Consider the following 20,213-nt stretch of genomic DNA (forward strand, 5'->3'; position numbering starts at 1 on the left):
GACAAGGCTGGGCCAGTCCAAAACCAGGAGCCAAAAACTCCGTGTGGGTCACAGATGAGTGGCAGAAACCCAGACACTTGGGCTGTCAGCCGCAGCCTTCCAAGTGCATCAGGAAGTTGAATTGAAAGTAGAGTAACTGGGAATGGAATCATTACTCCAGTATGGAACGTGGAGGTCCTCAGTGGCAGCTTCACCCACTGAGCCACAACACCTGCCTGTCTCAATCATTGCCTTTGAGCAACACAGTTACAAATGTGTGCTACTCTTCCTTGATCGTCTAGCAAGGCCTCCTTGAATAGGCTGATGGAACTCAATGAATCTATGGAAACTTGAGGCAGGAGTTCATGTGTGAGATGTGCATCTGTTGTATTCCCCTTGAGATAGAGTAGAACTAGAATGATGTTTTACACATTACATCAGAGATCATATAGGGTTTCAGAGACCCTGGTGGGAATTTTGTATTTATTCTGTGCATGATCAAAAGACACTGCATATGGTGTTAACTTGATTTTTTTTAATTGCAGGGAAGAGAGAGGTTGAGAGAGGTTGTGTGCGTGTGTCTCTGTGTGTGTATGTGTGTGTGTGTGTGAGAGAGAGAGAGTGAGCAGGTTGTGTGCGTGTGTCTGTGTGTGTGTGTGAGAGAGAGAGAGAGAGAGACAGAGAGAGAGAGAGAGTGAGCTTCTTTCTACTGACTCACTCCCCAAACGCTTGCAATGGTTGTGGCTGAACCAGGCCAAAGCTGAGAGCCAGGAACTCAGTCCAGGTCTCCCACATGTGTGTCAGGGAGACAACCACTAGAGCCATTACCTGCTGCCTCCCAGAGTGCACAAGAAACTGAACTTGGGAGTGGAGTCAAGATGGAATCTAGGTACTCCAGCTCCAACCACTAGGCTGAACACCAGCCAGAGGGTTTTGATAGTCAGGTACATGATAACAGTTACTTGTGCAGTATAGAGAGCAGTGGACATAATAAGAGTTAATCTGGTTCTGGTTCAACAACAAGGGCAAATGGGATTAACAAAGTACTAAGTTTACTAAACAAATTTATTTTTTTAAAATATATTGATTGATTTTCTACAAGAATATAAATCAAATCAGAAAGAGGAAAAAAGATGAGTGGATGAAGAAATGTTTTACCCCCCAAATTGCAAATAGAAATAAATCAGGGGACAGAGTTAAGTTTAATTTACAATGCTGAATTTGGATCAAAGAATAACATGATTTGAGGCTAAGATTAAAGTATACAAGAAAACTAAATCTCCCCTTGACTTCTGTGTGCCAAAATTCTTATTAGAAATATAAAGAGGAAGTAGAAACATCAGTAAGTTTATCTCTGTAGGTGCTGGGTTTTTTTTTTTTCTTTTTTTTCTTATCTCAGTAAAACACTCCACCAACTGCTCAACCAAAAACCTAGGAAGGGATCTCTAACACTCTGCCCCTCACCTCTCGTTTCCATTTCATCATTTACAACTTGTTGGTTGTACCATCAAACTAAATCTTAAATGTTTCCACTTTATTTCAACTTTATCATTAGCAAGCGATTTCAGCCTCTGTCATCATTCAACTGGATTTCTTCAATTGCTGCAAACTCATCTTTCTTATGTTTGGTTTTGACTAATTATACATTATCTTCACAACTGCATAGCTGCTTATTTGAGAACATTAATTATACCACTTCAGATTTCTCATTTCAAGATCCTATGACTTCCCATTTCACTTGGCATAAAATTTAAAAACTCAGTGACCTATAATTTTCTATGTAAACAAGTCCCTCAAGATAGTTTTAATTGCATCAATTTGTAGTATCCCCTAAGTGGGAGTTTGGCTCAGTGTTTGAGTCCACACGGGATAATCCCATTGGGTATCGAAGTGCTTGGCTTTCTTCCCAATTCAAGCTTTCTGCCAATGGACACCCTGGAAGAGAGCAGCTGATGGCTTGAGTGGTTGGTTCCCTGCCACCCATGTGGGTGACCCAGATTGAGTTCCTGAATCCCAGCTTCATCCTGGCCCAGCCCCAACTCTTGTGGGCATGTGAGGAGTGAACTTGCAGATGGAAGATCATTGTAGCTGCCTGTGTCTCCTTCTCTCTCTGCCTTTCAAATAGAATAAATAAATATGAACATAAACAGTTTAAAAGGTATTAATCCAAAAGTATAAAGGGAATAACCAATAGAATTTTAAATCAAAGGAGTTCAAAAATATTTTTCAAATTATCAGATAATGTATATATTTACCATAGCAAATAGAATGTCTTGAAGTACATATGTATTGTGGAATGACAATGCCTAGCTAATTAATATATGCATTGTTTCTCATAGCTACCATCTTTGTAGTGAAAACAAATCAATATCTATTCTTATAGCACTATCAAGAGTTCGTTATTAGCTATGGCCATTGTGTTGTGCAATAGATATCTGGAACTTATTCCTCTGATCTAAGTAAAATTTTGTAACCTTTTCATCAATATCCTCCAACCCTCACCACCAGGCACCCTAGCTCCTGGCAACCACTATTCCACTCTATTTCTTTGAATTCAATGTTTTTAGATTCCACCTATGAGTGAGATCATTGTTTTCTGGCTTTATTTCATTTTAACATGATGTCTTCCAGGTTTATCCATGTTGTCACTGTTGACAAAATTTTCTTCTTATTGCTATATAATGTCCTCCTGTATGTACCAAATTTTCTTTATCTATCCATGTGTTGATGAACACTTAAGTTGATTCTATATCTTAGCTACTGTGAATACTATTGCAAGGGCCAAATAGCTGTGAGAATGCATATTTCTCTTCAATATACTGGCCAGGGTCTCCCACATGGGTGCAGGGGCCCAGGGACATGTTCCATCCTCCACTGCTTTCCAATCATTAGTAGGGATTTGGATCATGAGTGGAGCAGCCAGGGCTCAAATAGATGCCAATAGGAGACACCAGTGTTGCAGGTGGTAGCTTTACCTCCTACACCGTAATACCAGCACCACCAGTTTTTTTAAAATAAAAATCACTTTTTGAAAAGCAGAGTTGGAGAGGGGAAGATGGAAAGAGAGCCAGAGATTTTCCATCTGCTGTTTCACGCTGCAAATGGTCACAACGGCCAGGGCTGGGCGAGGCCGAAGCCAGGAGCCTGCAGCTCCATCTGAGCCTCTCCACTTAAGTGGCAGGGACCCAAGCACTCAGGCGTCTTCTGCTACTTTCCCAGGCACAGTAGCAGGGAGCTGGATCAGAAGCAAAGTAACTGAGATTCAAACCATTGACCCTCTAGGTTGCCGTCATTGTACACAGTGGCTTAACACACGGTGCCGCAATGTGGGCCCATTATTTTAAAATTGGATCATTTGTTTTGTTGTTTTTAAGTCTTTTGAATTATGCAATATTCTTGATATTAACTTCTTATCAGGTATATACTTTGTGGATATTTTCTTCCAGTCTGTATATTGTCTGTTCACTTGACTCTTGTTACATATGCTTTTGGGATCATAACCAAAAAAATCATTATCTACATCAATGTCATAGAAGCTTCCCTCTATGTTTCTTCTGGTATTTTCATAGTTTGGGGTACTACATTTAGACATTTAATTCATTTTAGTTGATTTTTATATTTGATGTGAGATAAGATTCTAAGTTTATTCTTCTGCTTGTGGACATTCCATTCTCCCAACACTATTTATTAAAAGACTGTCATTTATTCGTAGGGTTTTCTTGGAGACTTTGTGGAAAATCAATTGCCTGTAATGTATGGATTTATTTCTGGAATCCCTGCCAGTACTATGCTGTTTTAGTTATTATAGATTTATAGTACATTTTAAAGACAGGGATTGTGTGTGTTCTTTTATCTCAAAATTTCCTTGGCTATGGAGGTTTTTTTTTGTATTTAAATCCATTTTTTTAAAGATTGATTTATTTCTTTGAAAGTCAAAGTTACAGAGAACGGGGGAGAGAGAGAGAGAGAGAGAGAGAGATCGATCTTCCATTTGCTGGTTCACTCCCCAATTGGCTGCAGCAGCCGGAGTTGTACCAATCTGAAGATCTGAAGCCAGGAAACAGGAGCTTCTTCTGGGTCTCTCATGTGGGTGCAGGGGCACAAGGACTTGGGCCATCTTCTGCTGCTTTCCCAGGCCATAGCAGAGAGCTGGATCAGAAGTGGAGCAGCCCATATATGCTAGCACTGCAGGCAGTGGCTTTACCCTCCATGCCACAGTGCTGGCCCCTCAATCCAATTTTAAGCTTTCTTTAAAAAATTATGTGAGGATTATCACTGATATTTTGATAGAGATTGAACCGAAACTCCAGAGGTGGGTTTATGGTCCTCCTAAAATTATTAATTCTTTTGATCCACTAAAGCAGAGCATATTCTCTTTATTTATTTCTACTTCAACCCTTTCATCAGTTTTGTAGTCTCATTGTAGAGATTCTTTACCTTCCTGTTCAGTTTCTTCCTAAGTGTCTTTTGTAACTTTTATAAATGGAATATTTTTTGTGATTTCTCTTCCAGATAATTTTCTGTTAGTGTGTAGAAACACTACAGATATTGTATGTTGATTTCATATCACGTAATTTTTTTTTTTTTGACAGACAGAGTGGACAGTGAGAGAGAGAGAGACAGAGAGAAAGGTCTTCCTTTGCCGTTGGTTCACCCTCCAATGGCCGCCGCGGCTGGCGCGCTGCAGCCGGCACACCGCGCTGATCCAATGGCAGGAGCCAGGTACCTATCCTGGTCTCCCATGGGGTGCAGGGCCCAAGCACTTGAGCCATCCTCCACTGCACTCCCTGGCCACAGCAGAGAGCTGGCCTGGAAGAGGGGCAGCCGGGACAGAACCGGCGCCCCGACCGGGACTAGAACCCGGTGTGCCGGCGCCGCAAGGCGGAGGATTAGCCTAGTGAGCCGCGGCGCCGGCCAATATCACGTAATTTTAATGAATTCATTCATCCATTTTAACAGCTTTTTGTGTAATTCTTTAGTTTTGTGTTTTAAATTGTATATACAATATTTTTTCTAATATCATATAGTATGCAAAGAGAGATAATTTAACAATTTACTTTTCAATTTGGGAGCCTTTATTTCCTTCTTTTGCCTAATGACTCTAGCTAGGTCCTTTAGTACAATATTGGACACAATTGGCAATCATTAACATCCTGTCTTGTTCTGGTTTTTAATGGAAAAGTTTTCAACATTTCCCCATTGAGTATGATATTAGATGTGGGTTTGTTACTTCATTATGTTGAAGTACATCCCTTCTATACTTAACATACAGGGTTTTTTTATTATTATTATTCTAAAAGGATGTAGAATTTTGTGAAATGCTTGCTCTACATCTGTTGAAATTCCATGCAGTTTTTGTCCTTTATTCTCTTGATATGATATACCCATTTATTGGTTATATATATATATAGGTTATATATATAGTATATATAGTGGTTTTATATATAACATATATCTTGGTTATATATATATATATATATATATATATATATATATATATAACATATATTGTACCATGCTGGCATCCCTGGGATAATCTCAGTTATTTATATTGAGTGATTTTTAATGTACTATTAAGATTGGTCTGCTAGCATTTTGTTGAAATTTTTGCATCTATTCACTGGGGACATGGGTCTGTAGTTTTCTTATTTTGTAATATCTTTGTATGGCTTTACTATCAAAGTTGTGCTTTCTTACTAAAATGAGTTTGTAAGTATTCACTCCCTTTTTTTAGGTTTTAATTTTTTCAGTTTTAAATTATTTTATTTATCAATACAAAGAGAACAGATTTGGAGCTGGCACTGTGGCGTAGTGGGTTAAGCCACCACCTACAATGGCAACACCCCAAATCAGTGCCAGTTTGAGTTCTGGCTGCTCCATTCCTCATCCAGCTCCTGAGTTGCACCTGGGAAAGCAGACAAGCATGGCTCCAGTACTTGGGTCCTGCACCCATGTGGGAAACCCAGATGAAGCTCCTGGGTTTTGGTTGGCCCAACCACAGCCTTTGCAGCCATTTGGGAAGTGAACTGTAGCCTGAAGATAGATGGATCAAGTCTCTCTGTCTCTCTTTCTCTCCCTCTCTCTCTCTCTTTCTCCCCCCCCCCCTCGCCCCCGTAACTGGGCCTTTCAAATAAAAATGAAATAACTATTTAAGAAAAGAACAGGCTGGGGCCGGCTTGGCTCTGTGATGTAGTGGGCTAAGCCTCCGCCTACAACACTGGAATCTCATATGGGTGCTAGTTTGAGTCCCAGCTGCTCCTCTTTCAATCCAGCTCTCTACTATTTCCTGGGTAGAAGATGACCATATGCTTGGGCCCCTGCACCCACGTGGGAGACCCTGAATAAGCTCCTGGCCCTTTGCTTCGAATTGGCCCAACTCTGGCTGTTGTGGCCATTTGGATTTGAATCCGTGGATAGAAGACCTCACACTCCCTCTTCCTCTCTCTGCCTGTAACTCTGTCTCTCAAATAAACAAATAAAATCCTCATAAAAAAGGACAGATTTAATGTTCATAGATACAATTCTAAGGATATAATGAATCTTTTCTCTTTCTTTTTTCTTAGTTTTTGAAATAAGGTTTTTAATTTACATTATACTCAAAGGTTTAATGTTCCACTAAATAAAAATTCAACAGGTGAAAAGACCATAGGTCAGAAGGAGTATAGGCAACTCCTTCCTTTTAAAACTATTGAAAGAGTTGGCTAGAACTGGTATTAGTCCTTTAAATGCTTTGTAAAACTCAGCAGTGAAGTCATCAGTTCTTAGGCTTTTCTTTTATGCAAGCCTTTTTAATGCTCACTCAACCTCCTTACCGAGTAATTGACCTGTTAAAATTCTGATTTCTTTGTAATTAGTCTTTTTTTTTATTACTTTTTAAAATTTATTTATTTGACAGGTAGAGTTGTAGACAATGAGAGAGACAAAGAGAAAGGTCTTCCTTCCGTTGGTTCACTCCCCAAATGGCCGCTATGGCTGGCACTGCGCTGAACCGAAGCCTGGAGCCAGGTGCTTCTTCCTGGTCTCCCATGTAGGTGCAGGGACCCAAGCACTTGGGCCATCCTCTACTGCCCTCCCGGGCCACAGCAGAGAGCTGGACTGGAAGAGGAGCAACCGGGACTAGAACCCAGCGACTATATGGGATGCTGGCATCGCAGGCAAAGGATTAACCAAGTGAGCCACGGTGCCGGCCCCTGTAATTCAGTCTTGATACATGATATTCATCAATGAACTTCATCTGCTTCTTCTAGGTTATTCAATATTTTAATTATATAATTGTTAGTAATACTCTCATAATCCTTTGTATATCTATTATATGAATTGTAATGTCTCCTGAAATTTTGTGATATTGGAGTCTTCTCTTTTTTGTCAGTCTAGCTGAATGTTTGAAATTTTGTTTAACATTTCAAAAAATAATTCTTAATTTCATTGACTTTTTCAATAGTTTTCTATTCTCCTTTATTTCCTTGTTGTTCTTTACTATTTGCTTCTTTCAGCTAATGTTGACCTGAATTGTTCTAATTTTACAGCTGTTTTACACGCAACATTAGGATATTTCTCTTTTTTTGATATTTTTTAAGATTAATTTATTTATTTGAAAGGCAGAGTTTCAGAGAGAGAGAGAGAGAGAGAGAGAGAGAAAAGGAAATAGAGAGAGAGAATCTTCCATCAGCTGAGTCACCAAATAGCCACAATTGCCAGGCCTGGGCCCGGCTGAAGCCAAGAATCAGGAGCTGCTTTTAGGTCCCACACGTGGGAGGCAGGGGCTCAAATGGTGGGGCCGTCCTCTGCTGCTTTCCCAGGCACATTAGCAGGGAGCTGGGTTGGAAGTGGAGGAGTTGGGACGAGAACTGTCATCCGTATGGGATGCCAGTATGGCAGGCTGCGGCTTTAATACTAAAAGCCATGACACCAGCCGCTTTTCTTTTTCCGATGTTGGTAAATTGCTCTGTAGTTCATTCTCAGAACTGCCTTCGCTGTATCCTATAGAACTTAGGGTGTTGTTTTGTCATTTTCGTTTGTGTCAAAATTGTTTTAATTTCCTTTTAGTTTCTTCCTGTAACCATTGGTTACTTTAGAGGATGTTTTTAAATTCCTACGTATTTGTGAATCTTCTCAAGTTCTTCCTGTTAATAATTTCCAGTTTTATGCCATTATGATCAGAAATGATTCTGGTCAAGACTTTTTTATGGCTTAACATCTGACCTGTGCTGGGGCGTGTTCCATGAATAGTTGAAAAAAGTGTGTATTCTATAGCAGTTGGATAGATATTTTGTATGTTGGTTAGGTATGGTTCATGGTTTATGTCTAATATTTCCTTATTGATTTTCTGCCTGAATTATGTGTTCATTGATGAAAGTGTCTACTGTTCTTGTAGTGCAGTCTATTTCAGATCTACTACTCTTTGCTTTATATATTTAGATGGTCCCCTATTTGGGCATATATATATTTAAAATAATTTTATACTCACTGTATAATGTTATTTTTTGGTCTGACTTTAGAGTCTCTCGTTTAAATTCTGTGTTTTTCTGATACAAACATCACTATCTACATTTGTTTCCATTTTCATGGACTATATTTTTCTGTCCCTTCATATTTATTTTGGGTGTTTATTTACAGGGAAAATGAGGTAACAGGTAGTTAAGACTTACATTTTTTTACATTAAGCCATTGAATGCCTTGATTAGAGAATTTAATTCATTTACATTCAAGGTGATTATTGATAGGAAAGGATTGTTTACTGAAATTTTATTGTTTTCTAGTTTTTATAGGTCTTTTATTCCTTTGTTTCTATTTTACTGTCTACTTTTGAGGCTAAGTGATTTTTCTCTGGCAATATTATTTGATTTACTGCTTCTTATTTTTTGTGTGTCTACTATTGGGTTTTATTTTATGCTTACCGTGAGGTTTATTGTATGCTGATAAAAAGTAACTTATCACAAAAAAGGGTGGGACAAAAAAGAACCTCAATGCTTTTACCCTACTTCTCTGTTGCATTTTAAATATTTAATGTCATCATTTACATCTTTTCATTTCGCATATCCCTAAAGAAATTATTTTAACTATTGCTATTTAATATTTTCTATCTTTTAACCCTTATACTGAAGCTATAAGTGATTTTCTCACTACATCACAGTATGGGGATGTTCTGAACTTAACTGGCAATCACTCTCACTGGTGATTTTTGTGCTTTTGGAGGTTTCTGTGTTATTCACTAGCATCTTTTCTTTCAGCTTGAAGAACTCTCTCTAGCATTTCTTGTAAGGCAGGAGGCTGATGGTAAACTTCGTGGGCTTTTGTTCACCTTGGACCATCCTTACCGCGCCTTCGTTTCTGAAGCACAGCTTTAATATCTACATATTAGTGGTGGGCAGTTTTGTTTTGTCTCTTCAGCACCTTGACTATACTATGCCACTCTCCTGCTCTGGAAGGCTTCAGGGGAGAAGGCTGTGGCTGGCTGTGTGGGAACTCCCTTACTCTGTTTGCTTCTTTTCTTACTGCTTTAGGAATGTTCTCTTCTCTTTGATGATTAATATTATGATTAGAATACAAGGGGACTTCACAAAGCTTATGGAAACAGGATTAGAAAATAAATTTAGTTTAGTGCAAAAATGTTTAAATCCATATATATAGGGTATTTTTGGAAAGTTCATTTAAAGTGCATATCATGAAAAACCTGTACATGGTTTTCAAATTTGTTTTGTGCCAAAGCAAAATTATCTTTTTAAAAAATGATTTAATTATTTGAAAGGCAGACTTAGAGAGAAAGAAAGAGAAAGAGAGAGAGAATGAGAGAGACAAAGAGCAAGATCTTCCTTGTGCTGGTCCACTCCTCAAATGGTTGCAACAGGGCCAATCCAAAGCCAGGAGCCAGGAGCTTCTTCAGGGTTTCCCATGTGGGTGCAGGGCCCAAGCACTTGGGCCATCTTCCACTGCTTTCTCACGCCATGAATAGGAAGTTGGATCAGAAGTGGAGTAGCTGGACTTGAATTGGTGTCCATATGGGATACCAGTGCAGCAGGCAGCTGCTTTACCCACTATACCATGATGCTGGCCCAGCAAAATTATTATCTTTCAATTTTACTTTTCCACCGACATTCTAAAATACCCTATATGTCTCAGGGCAGCCTTACTCAGATTGAATAATTGGAGACTTTTGACGTTATTGTATCTGAATATTTATATCTTTCTTCAAGTTTGGGCCATTTTCTGCTATCTATTACTTCTTTCTGTTAAATTGTTTATAAAATTGTGTTTTAGGTTTGCTGAGCTTCCCTGAAACTATTACTTTAAGTCGGGCAGTTCATACTTCTGCATTTCTTTGTGACCAGTCACTGGTGCCATTCTTTTGTTTATTTGGTGGCTGTTTCTCTGATCATTCTTGATCCTCGTGGTTGTGTGTTAGTGCGTGCACCTTTTAAAAGGTAGTTACTTATTCCAGTCTTCGCAGATTGGCTTTGTCTTAGACGCTTGGGACAGCTGTGGCTCCCATGACATTACCAGAACCTGGAGCCAACAAGAGGCAAGGCAGCAGAGCAGGCTAGCAGCCTGGGCTGATGTGGCAGGGGTATGCCTGGATAAGTGAGCTGATGAGGCCTGCTGCTCCTTAGGGCTCTTCAGAGCCCAGGGTCACTGCCTTTGTTTTTTCAGTCATATAGGACCATGATCGAGCAGGTCACATATGCCTGGAACCTGAGACTGTCATCTTTGTTGGTGCTCATGTGAGTCTAGCAGCTCACTCAGTTCACAGGGATTATTCTAACATAATGGGCTGTGGGGGTCTTCCCAGTGCTGTTTTACTGTGGCAGGCCTTTGCTGAGGTCCAGGGCAAAGTCCTAGGCTTATTCCCTTCTTTCCTCCTAAACATGTTGCATGCCTCTTCACACTGTGCTACCTGGGGTATGAAGGACAGGTGATACTGGTAATTCAAAACCAGATGCTGTGATCTCTCACTTGGTTTTCTCAGCTACTGCAAACGTATTTTCCCGTGTGGATAGTTGTTCAATCGGATATTTCTGTGGGGTAAAGGGATAATTGCTGGAGAATTCTATACCGCTGCATTTTTCTCTTCCTCTTCAACAAATTCTTGATGAATGAAATGTATGTGCATATGTTTTATTTCATTTGTTTCGTATTTGAATTTACAACTGACTTAACTGAACAGAGAATGCTTTACAAAAATTACAAAACCTATAGGGAAGAACACTTGATATAAGTCAATCATGTTTTCTCCCCATCTCAGAAATTTAGCTTTTGAAAGCACAAGTATGATGGAAGAGGGGAAAGTTTTTGTTGGTTTTTGGTTGTGTGTGTGTGTGTGTGTGTGTTTTAAGCAACTATAAGGTGAGGGGTCAGGAGTTTAGTTGTTAAGACACTGGTTAAGAAGCTCATGCCCCATATTAGAGTGTCTGGGTTTGATTCCCAGCTCCAGTGCCTGGTTGTAGTTTCCTGCTAATGCAGACCCTGGGAGGCAGTGCTGGTGCCAAGAAATTAAGGTCATGCCACCCATGTGGAAGCTTGGATTCCACTCCTAGCTCCCAGCTGTGGTCTTTTATTGAGTTCCTGGTTCTTGGCTCTGGCACATCCCAGCCTAAATTTGTAATTTGTCAATTACAAATAGATGGAATACACACTCTCTCTGTCTCCTTCTATCTTTCTGTCTCACACATACACACATAAAGTGATAAATAAATAAATAAACAAATATATAAATAGGTAATAAAGGAGCAGAACACAGAAGTATTAATTGAAAGTGAATTTACAGGGTCCAGTGCTGTGCTATAGTGGATAAAGTTGCCGCCTGCAGGGCTGGCATCCCATATGGGTGCCGGTTCAAGTCCTGGTTGCTCCACTTCAAATCCAGCTTTCTGCTAATGTGTCTGGGAAAGTAGCAGAAGATGGTCCAAGTCCTTGGGGCCCTGTACCCACCTGGGAGACCTGAATGAAGCTCCTGGCTCCTGGCTTTGGACCAGTCCAACTCTGGCCATTATAGCCATTTGGGAAGTGAATTAGCAGATGAAAGATCTCTCTCTCTCTCTCTCTCTCTCTCTCTCTCTCTCTGCCTCTGCCTCTCTGTAACTCTGCCTTTCAAATAAATAAATAAATCTTTTTTAAAAATGAAAGTAAATTTATGTAATTGCTTAACCACAAGGGTCAAAGGAACATGGAAAAAAAGGCAAAGTGAATATGTATTAATATATTATTAGTTATTAATAATTAATGATTAATATATATTTTTTCCAAAAAAACCTTCAAAGAATGAGTTGTATACAAATTAATCTTGGTGCAAAAGTACTGTGATATTCTTGCACAGGAGGGGAATCTTCAAAAAGTTCACTGGAAATACATTCTAGAAAAAACAATGGAGTAAAAAATTTTGTGCCGCCGGCGCCGCGGCTCAATAGGCTAATCCTCCGCCTAGCGGCGCCGGCACACCGGGTTCTAGTCCCGGTCGGGGCACCGATCCTGTCCCGGTTGCCCCTCTTCCAGGCCAGCTCTCTGCTGTGGCCCAGGAGTGCAGTGGAGGATGGCCCAAGCCCTTGGGCCCTGCACCCCATGGGAGACCAGGATAAACACCTGGCTCCTGCCATCGGATCAGCGCGGTGCGCCGGCCGCAGTGCGCTACCGTGGCGGCCATTGGAGGGTGAACCAACGGCAAAAGGAAGACCTTTCTCTCTGTCTCTGTCTCTCACTGTCCACTCTGCCTGTCAAAAATAAAAATTAAAAAAAAAAAAAATTTTGTGCCAAAAATAACATCTTCTACTACAACTTTTCCATGAGCTTTTTGCAGTGCCCTCATATATATGCTTTTTTCCTTTTTTTCTACCAGAAAGAATATAAGATATATGAAAGCTTTTCAAACTAATTTATATGCTGTATAGGATATATTAGAAGGCTCTTACATATATATATATATATACACACATATGTACATATGTATATGTTAATTATAGACAGCAAGGAACCTCATTCTGTATTTTCAGGACCTCGGGTATAAAAAGAAAACATAGTATCACAGAAAAACATGTAAAGGACACAATTGAGAAGGCTGGGAAAATATCCCTCAAGACAATTGCAGTAGAACAGGGCCCAGGACTCAGTCTCAGCTGAACTCCACAGACAGTTAGGGAGGAATGATCTAGACCACCACATTTTCTTTTCTTTTCTTTTTTTTTAAAGATTTATCTATTTATTAGAAACTCAGAGTTACAGAGAGAAGGAGAGGCAGAGAGAGAGAGAGAGAGAGAGGTCTTCCTTCCATACGCTGGTTCACTCCTTGATTGGCTGCAATGGCCAGAGCTGCACTGATCTGAAGCCAGGAGCCAGGAGTTTCTCCTGGGTATCCCACGTGGGTGCAGGGGCCCAAGCACTTGGGCCATCTTCTACTGCTTTCCCAGGCCATAGCAGAGAGCTGGATCAGAAGTGGAGTAGCTGGTACTCGAACGGGCATCCATAGGGATGCCAGCGCTGCAGGGGGCGGCTTTACCCACTATACCACAGTGCCAGCTCTGGCCCACATTTTCTAATTGGCTTGACCCAAAAGAACAGTAAGCTCTTTTTTCTATACTTAGTGAAATAAGCCAGTGAAGACGACAGATACCATGTTTTCCCTGATGGAGGTAACTAATAGAGCACCTAAAATACTAATAGAGCACCTAAAATGTAGTTATTGGAGTGAAGTAGACATTTTGAGAGTCAATGATTGTTTACAGCCCTGTCTCTTCCATTGAGGAACAGTGTTGTGTGTTTTTTTTTTTTTTCCTTATTTGTTGAACTCTCTTACTTAGTTCAGGGTTAACTTTAACTTTATGATCATTAAGTAAACTGGAGGAGGTCTTTGTGAAAATTAGAGTGGGGATGGGAGAGAGAGAAGAAAGAAGGATTGGAGCATGGGCAGGAGGGAGGGTAGGGCAGGAAGTATCACTGTTCCTAAATCTGTATATAAGAAATACATGAAACTTGTATAACTTAAATAGTGTTTTAAAAACAAAGAAGACGCAATTTTACAGCTTGGAGCAGGAATCCCATGGTGCTCCCCTTTCACAGAGAATGAAGGACTGGCCAGCCAGCTCTTCCTGATATTTACATTTCAAAGATATGACTCCCAGGTTCTGCACTGTATCACTGGGAAGTTTTTTTGAAGGGGTCAGTGCCTGGCTCGGTTAGCTAACCAGCCCCTAGCATCCCATATTGAGCCTCTGCTGCTCCACTTCCACTCCAGTTCCTGCTCATGAGCCTAGGAGGTGGCAGAGGTTGTCCTAAGTGCTTGACCACACGCTCCCATTGTGGAGACATAGTTGGATCTCTGTGCCCCTGGCTCTTGCTGAGCTAGGGCCATTGTGGCCATTTGAGAGTAAACAAGTGGATGGAAGGTATCTCTTTCTCTCTCCCACCCTCTATCATTCTGCTTTTCAAATAAATTTTTAAAAATTTAACTTTTATTTAATGAATATAAATTTCCAAAGTACAGCTTATGCATTACAAAGCACCCCCCCATAACTTCCCTCCCACCTGCAACCCTCCCCTCTCCAGCTCCCTCTCCAATTCCAATCACATCAAGATTAATTTTCATTTATCTTTATATACAGAAGATCAGTTTAGCATATATTAAGTAAAGCTTTCAACAGTTTGCACCCACACAGAAACACTAAGTGTAAAATACTGTTTGAGTACTAGTTATTTCATTAAATCACAATGTACAGCACATTAAGGAAAGAGATCCTACATGAGGAGTAAGTGCACAGTGATTCCTGTTGTTGACTTAACAAATTGACACTCTTGTTTATGGCATAGTAATCACCCTAGGCTCCTGTCATGAGTTGCCAAGGCTATGGAGGCTTTTTGAGTTTGCTGACTCTGATCATATTTAGACAAGGTCATAGTCAAAGTGGAAGTTCTCTCCTCCCTTCAGAGAAAGTTACCTCCTTCTTTGATGACCTGTTCTTTCTACTGGGATCTCACTCCAAGAGATCTTTCATTTAGGTGTTTGTTTGTTTGTTTGTTTTGCCACAGTGTCTTGGCTTTATGTGCCTAAAATACTCTCATGGGCTTTTCAGCCAGATCTGAATGCCTTGAGGGCTGATTCTGAGGCCAGAGTGCTGTTTAGGGCATCCGCCATTCTATGAGTCTGCTGTGTATCCCGCTTCCCATGTTGGATCATTCTCTCCTTTTTTGATTCTTCAGTTAGTATTAGCAGACACTAGTCTTGTTTGTGTGATCCCTTGGACTCTTAGACCTATCAGAGTGATCAATTGTGAACTGAAATTGATCACTTGGACTAGTGAGATGGCATTGGTACATGCCACCTTGATGGGATTGAATTGGAATCCCCTGGCACGTTTCTAACTCCACCATTTGGGGCAAGTCCAATTGAGCATGTCCCAAATTGTACATCTCCTCCCTCTCTTATTCCCACTCACATTTAACAGGGATCACTTTTCAGTTAAGTTTCAACACTTAAGAATAATTGTGTGTTAATTACAGAGTTCAACCAATAGTATTAAGTAGAACAAAAAAAAAAATAGACTTTTAAAACATATTGACATCCTAAAGAGGAACAGAAAATTTCCCATTGTAAATTTTCTAAAATAAATGCACTAAGGAAAGAGAGAACAGGGTGGAATCAATAAGAAGGCCATTGAAAGCTGAAGGAAACCAAGAGTAACAATGAAGCCCTCTTGGTCACTTTGAATCCTGGCAGCATCCCTCTTTGAAAAGCAACTCCTCCTGCTGAATGAGTGGGGCAATACTTGCAGAGTTCCAGGAAGACAGAATACCAATGTCGATTTCTCTACGTAGCCACACTGCCAGTGAAGTTTCTGATTATATTAAGGTGAATTGCATATGCAGAAGCCATAAGAAAAAGCTTTATCCATTTATTCCTTACCCCAGTGGAGAAAATAGGATATGTGAAGGCTTTCATCAGATTCACATAAGCGGCATTCATGCGGCTGGACTGTGGAAAACGTAGGGAACAGAGAGGAGCTGAAGAGGAGAAGACAGAGACTTACCTGGCAACGTGGTTAGAGGGCAGGAAATATTCCAAAAATCTAGAGAAAAGCTTAATAAATTGTCTGACAAAGCTGTATATCCGTTTGTAATAAAAGCATAAATAACATGTGCAAACTAATAATGAAAAGTCTAACATTCTAGTGAGAAAAAAAGACAAAATGCACGCAAGTGCAATCTTCAAAAGGTAAGTAAATAAATAAATAAACCAAAGAAGTGGGCAAAGGAAAAAGACTGTGCGTTCAACCTGTCAGTAATGAACAGTGTGAACGACAACACAGTCGCCTGTGTGAGAAAACAGAGCCTGACGAGCAATGTCTGTGCTAGTGTGTTTGGTAGAACTGCTACTGCCTGATGCCAATGTTAATTGGTACAGTCATCCTCAGAGCCAGTTGGCTGCCTCAGCATTAAACTGGAATTACATTTTGACCTAATTATTCCATTTGCTGAGAGAAAAGCTTGAGAAAAATTCTTAAACATCACTGAAATATTTCCTTTGCAGCACATATTATTATGATAAGAAACATACAAGCATCCGTGATTACAGGTTTGTTGGACACCATACACAACAGGGGTGGGCCTTAAGGTAAAATGGGTGAAGTCACTGATTCGGACAGGGTACCTCTCTGAGTGCAGCTCCTCTGCGGCCAGTCAGCTTCCTGCTGTGAAATTAAGATAGGATGGGGTTAAATTGGAATGTGAAATTAAGATAGGATGGGGTTAAATTGGAATGTGAAATTAAGATAGGATGGGGTTAAATTGGAATGTAAAATTAAAATAGAAAGGGTTAAAATGAAGTTGCTTGAGCTAACTGCATATTTTGCTTCTGTGCAAAATGCTTTGGCTTGCAAAATGCATTTTGTTTAAGATAACTAGACTTTAGCTGACCTTGTAATATGTGATGACTGTGCTAGCTGATTTGGTAACATGTGATGAATGTGCTAATGCTTTTATGAGATAATGGAGCATGTGATAATTATTTTAGGAGCTATGTTGAGTTTTTGGTTATGATGACCCCGTGTTTATGCCTACTCAAGGTCTTCTGTCCCCTCACCCTGGAAGTTTGTCATGCATCTTATGATGGTTTGTCATGCTGTGGTTTATCTTGTGATTCTTTGTGTCATGCTATGGAGATATGCTAATATTGTGGTTTTCAATCTTAAATACGCTGTGCGGTTGATGATTGCCGCCTCTCTTCTCACACTGCACCAGAGAGTGTTGTTGTGCTTAGAGTTGGCCCATCTGCGCAGATGTAATAAACTTCCTCTTGCTTTTATTGCATCGGTTGGACTGGAATTCGTGCTTCTGGGGGTCTCTCTCTACAGGACACCAATTTTTGGGGTCCTACATTGGGGGCTCGTCCGGGATTGGAGACCCCAGACCCACGCTCCATTTTCCAATCGGAGGTAAGTTTTTGCTGTTTTAAGTGTTTTTTTGTGTTCTGTTGATTTTGTTGATTTTTTTTATTTTTTCCCGGGGCGCTTGACGTACCGGAGGTTCATGTTTTACTGAGATTGTGCCTGCAGGACCTGTATCTGAAAAGAGCCAGTAGTAGGAAGGACAGACGTGTCAAGACCCCTGGCTCAGGCCCTTGGAGGACGCTCCATTGGCGGTATTCTGGGGGGGCCTGGCGGGTGGCAGCCGCTTCGCTCCCATCACTAAGCTTACCTGGGGAGCGTGGCGGGTGGCAGCCGCTTCGCTCTCATCGGAAGCTCTGGTTAGGATTCAGTAGGGTTTCTTTCCCGGGAGAAGAGCTGGTGGCAGCAGCCACTCCCGTTTTGGTTTCAGTTTTGTTGCGCGCAGGTCTCGTCTCATTAGGGCGCGCAGGTCTCGTTCCAGTGTTGTGCGCAGTGTCTTTGTGAAGTCTTGTGATTTGTGAGTCTTGTGGTTGTTTTCTGTGTTTTAATATACTAACCTTAATTGCCTTTCCCCTCCAACATGGGACAGGAATTAACTACACCTTTGAGTCTTACTCTAGGTCATTGGAAAGAGGTCCGGGAGCGGGCCCAAAACTTGTCTATAAGAGTGCAGAAGAAGAACTGGACAAGTTTTTGTACGTCCGAGTGGCCAGCCTTAAACATCGGGTGGCCACGGGATGGGACTTTTGACTCTCAAATTATCTTACAGGTGAAGAGCCAGGTCTGCAAGGGAGGTAAAGAAGGGCGCCCGAAACAAGTGCCCTACATCTTTGTGTGGGAGGACCTGGCGAAAAACCCCCCAGACTGGGTAAAACCTTTCCTCCTTTCTAACAGGGCGGTGGCAGAGCTCGATCCTGCTATACCCACCGCCGCCCTGAGAATGAAGCCCAGTTCTGAATTGTCAGCAGTTGCTCTGGGGGTGGCGTCGAGCCCCAAACCCCCTCCGATTTTACCCGCAACACCCCTAGTATCGGAACTTGCAGACCAGGGCAAAAACCCTACTTCAACCCTCTACCCATTGCAGGAATTGGACACCCTCAAACCTGAAAAACCCTTAGCTCTCCCAGGCGAGCAGGAAGATCTTTTGCCTTTTGAAGACTGCGTAAGAAAAGATAGAGGAGGAAGGACCCCCGGCCCGTTCTAACTGGCCGTCCTCCTCCTCCATATAACTAGGATCACAAGCCCTGACAGGACTTGCAGGGCCTGTTTTACTAACATTAATTTTACTATACTTAAATGAAACTTTGTAGGAGACTCAGACTCTACTGCCAGACTCTCCTGAAGAGATTAGCTGAAGGGGTTAAAGTTATTTAGTTAAAAACAAAAGGGGAAGTTTAAGATGGGCTAAGAAACAGAAACTAATTAGGATTCTGGCCACCACAGTTCAAGGGAAGCAGAGTAAGGGAAAATCAGAATAGGCAGGGACCCCGGGAGACCGACAAAAGCACAGAGAAGTGCCCAGAAGGACAGGTTTGCTTAAGATCCGACTAACAACGGAAATCCAGTGGTGCACGTCTGCCACACGGGACTGAACTGACCAAAAACGGCCTCTGCAAGCCAGCGAGAGGAAAGACGGCAGCAGCGGAGTGGTGAGGCTGGGCGACAGCGGCTCCTCCCTCGCTGGGATATGTGTGGTCCGTCACACGGCTGGGGATATTGTTGGGAATGCAGGCCCTGCCCAGGTTCCTGTGGATAATACTCTATCACCTCCTGCGGTGTCCGGGACGGGCCCACGTGAGCCGACATCCCCCTAGCTTCCGGAGTACAACGGGGACAACAGTGAGAGGCGGTCGAACGAGGTCAGTGGTATGGGTTTCTATCTCCAACCCCCCTTCCGAGAACTTTGCTCGGCAGGCAGAGCTGATCGCTATGAACCAAGCACTCCGTGCAGCCAAGAAATAGGAGTGGGTGAAAATGCACAAGAACAGCAGGTACGCTTTCGCCACTACCCATGGGGAACTCAGAACAGACAAAGGCTTTTCCGACGAAGCGCCAATGTTTCCCCGATTTGGACAACCAAAGGTACTGGGGTCAGATAATGGACCCAGCTTTGTCTCCCGGGCAAGCCAGAGGTGGCCAGGGTGCAGGGGGTCTAGCTAAAGAAAGCTTTATTCAGTTAGGGGAGGTTTTGACCATAACGGAGATCTGGCACTGGGGACTGGGTCGAGGTGTCGCCGACGGTTTTTATTTGGGGGATTATAATACCATGGGTGTTAGACTATATTTGTTTTCCCAATTGATCTAGTCTGGGCTGGATGCGGGGGCGTGGATGCAGCGACAGGCACAGCACTATAACAAATTGGGCAGTGCTGACTTGCGCTGCGTTCAGGCTTCTGTATATAAACTGCGTATGGAAACCCACACTCGCGGTAGATCGGTTGTAATTCTTTTGCAACTTCCCTACCCCGCCAGGCTTTGCTTAAATGTTCGCCTCCCGGGGCTTCGAAGGCTTCCAAGAGGAGCAGTCCCCAGCTTTGCTCTCCGACCTCTCTGGCATGGAGTCGGCACCTAACAACGACCCTGGGACTGGGGCTGTGAAGGAGAAGCTCCGGGAGAAACTCCGGGGGCCAGAGGGCAGCCGAGGTGGCAGCCGGGGCAGCTATAATCCCCTGCAGTACCAGGTGGCACACTGCGGGCAGATGGCTGTGCACCTGCCTCCGACCTTGACGGCACCAGGCCAGCCCCTGTGTGTCCCCGAGGCCCCCTTGGCCACCACTGTGCCCCCTGTGCACCTGCCCCCAACCCTGACGGCACCAGGCCAGCCCCTGGGCGTCCCCGAGGCCCCCGTGGCCACCATCGTGCCCCCCAACA

General features: G+C 42.2%; 1 protein-coding gene across 1 annotated transcript in view; it reads left to right on the plus strand.

The window, feature by feature from the left end:
* CNTNAP2 (contactin associated protein 2) overlaps positions 1–20,213 on the plus strand; it is a 1,725,059-nt gene that overhangs the window by 232,469 nt on the left and 1,472,377 nt on the right. The window lies entirely within an intron of this gene.

Source organism: Lepus europaeus, chromosome 1 (genome assembly GCF_033115175.1).
Source record: "Lepus europaeus isolate LE1 chromosome 1, mLepTim1.pri, whole genome shotgun sequence".
NCBI classification, from domain to species: Eukaryota; Metazoa; Chordata; class Mammalia; order Lagomorpha; family Leporidae; genus Lepus; species Lepus europaeus.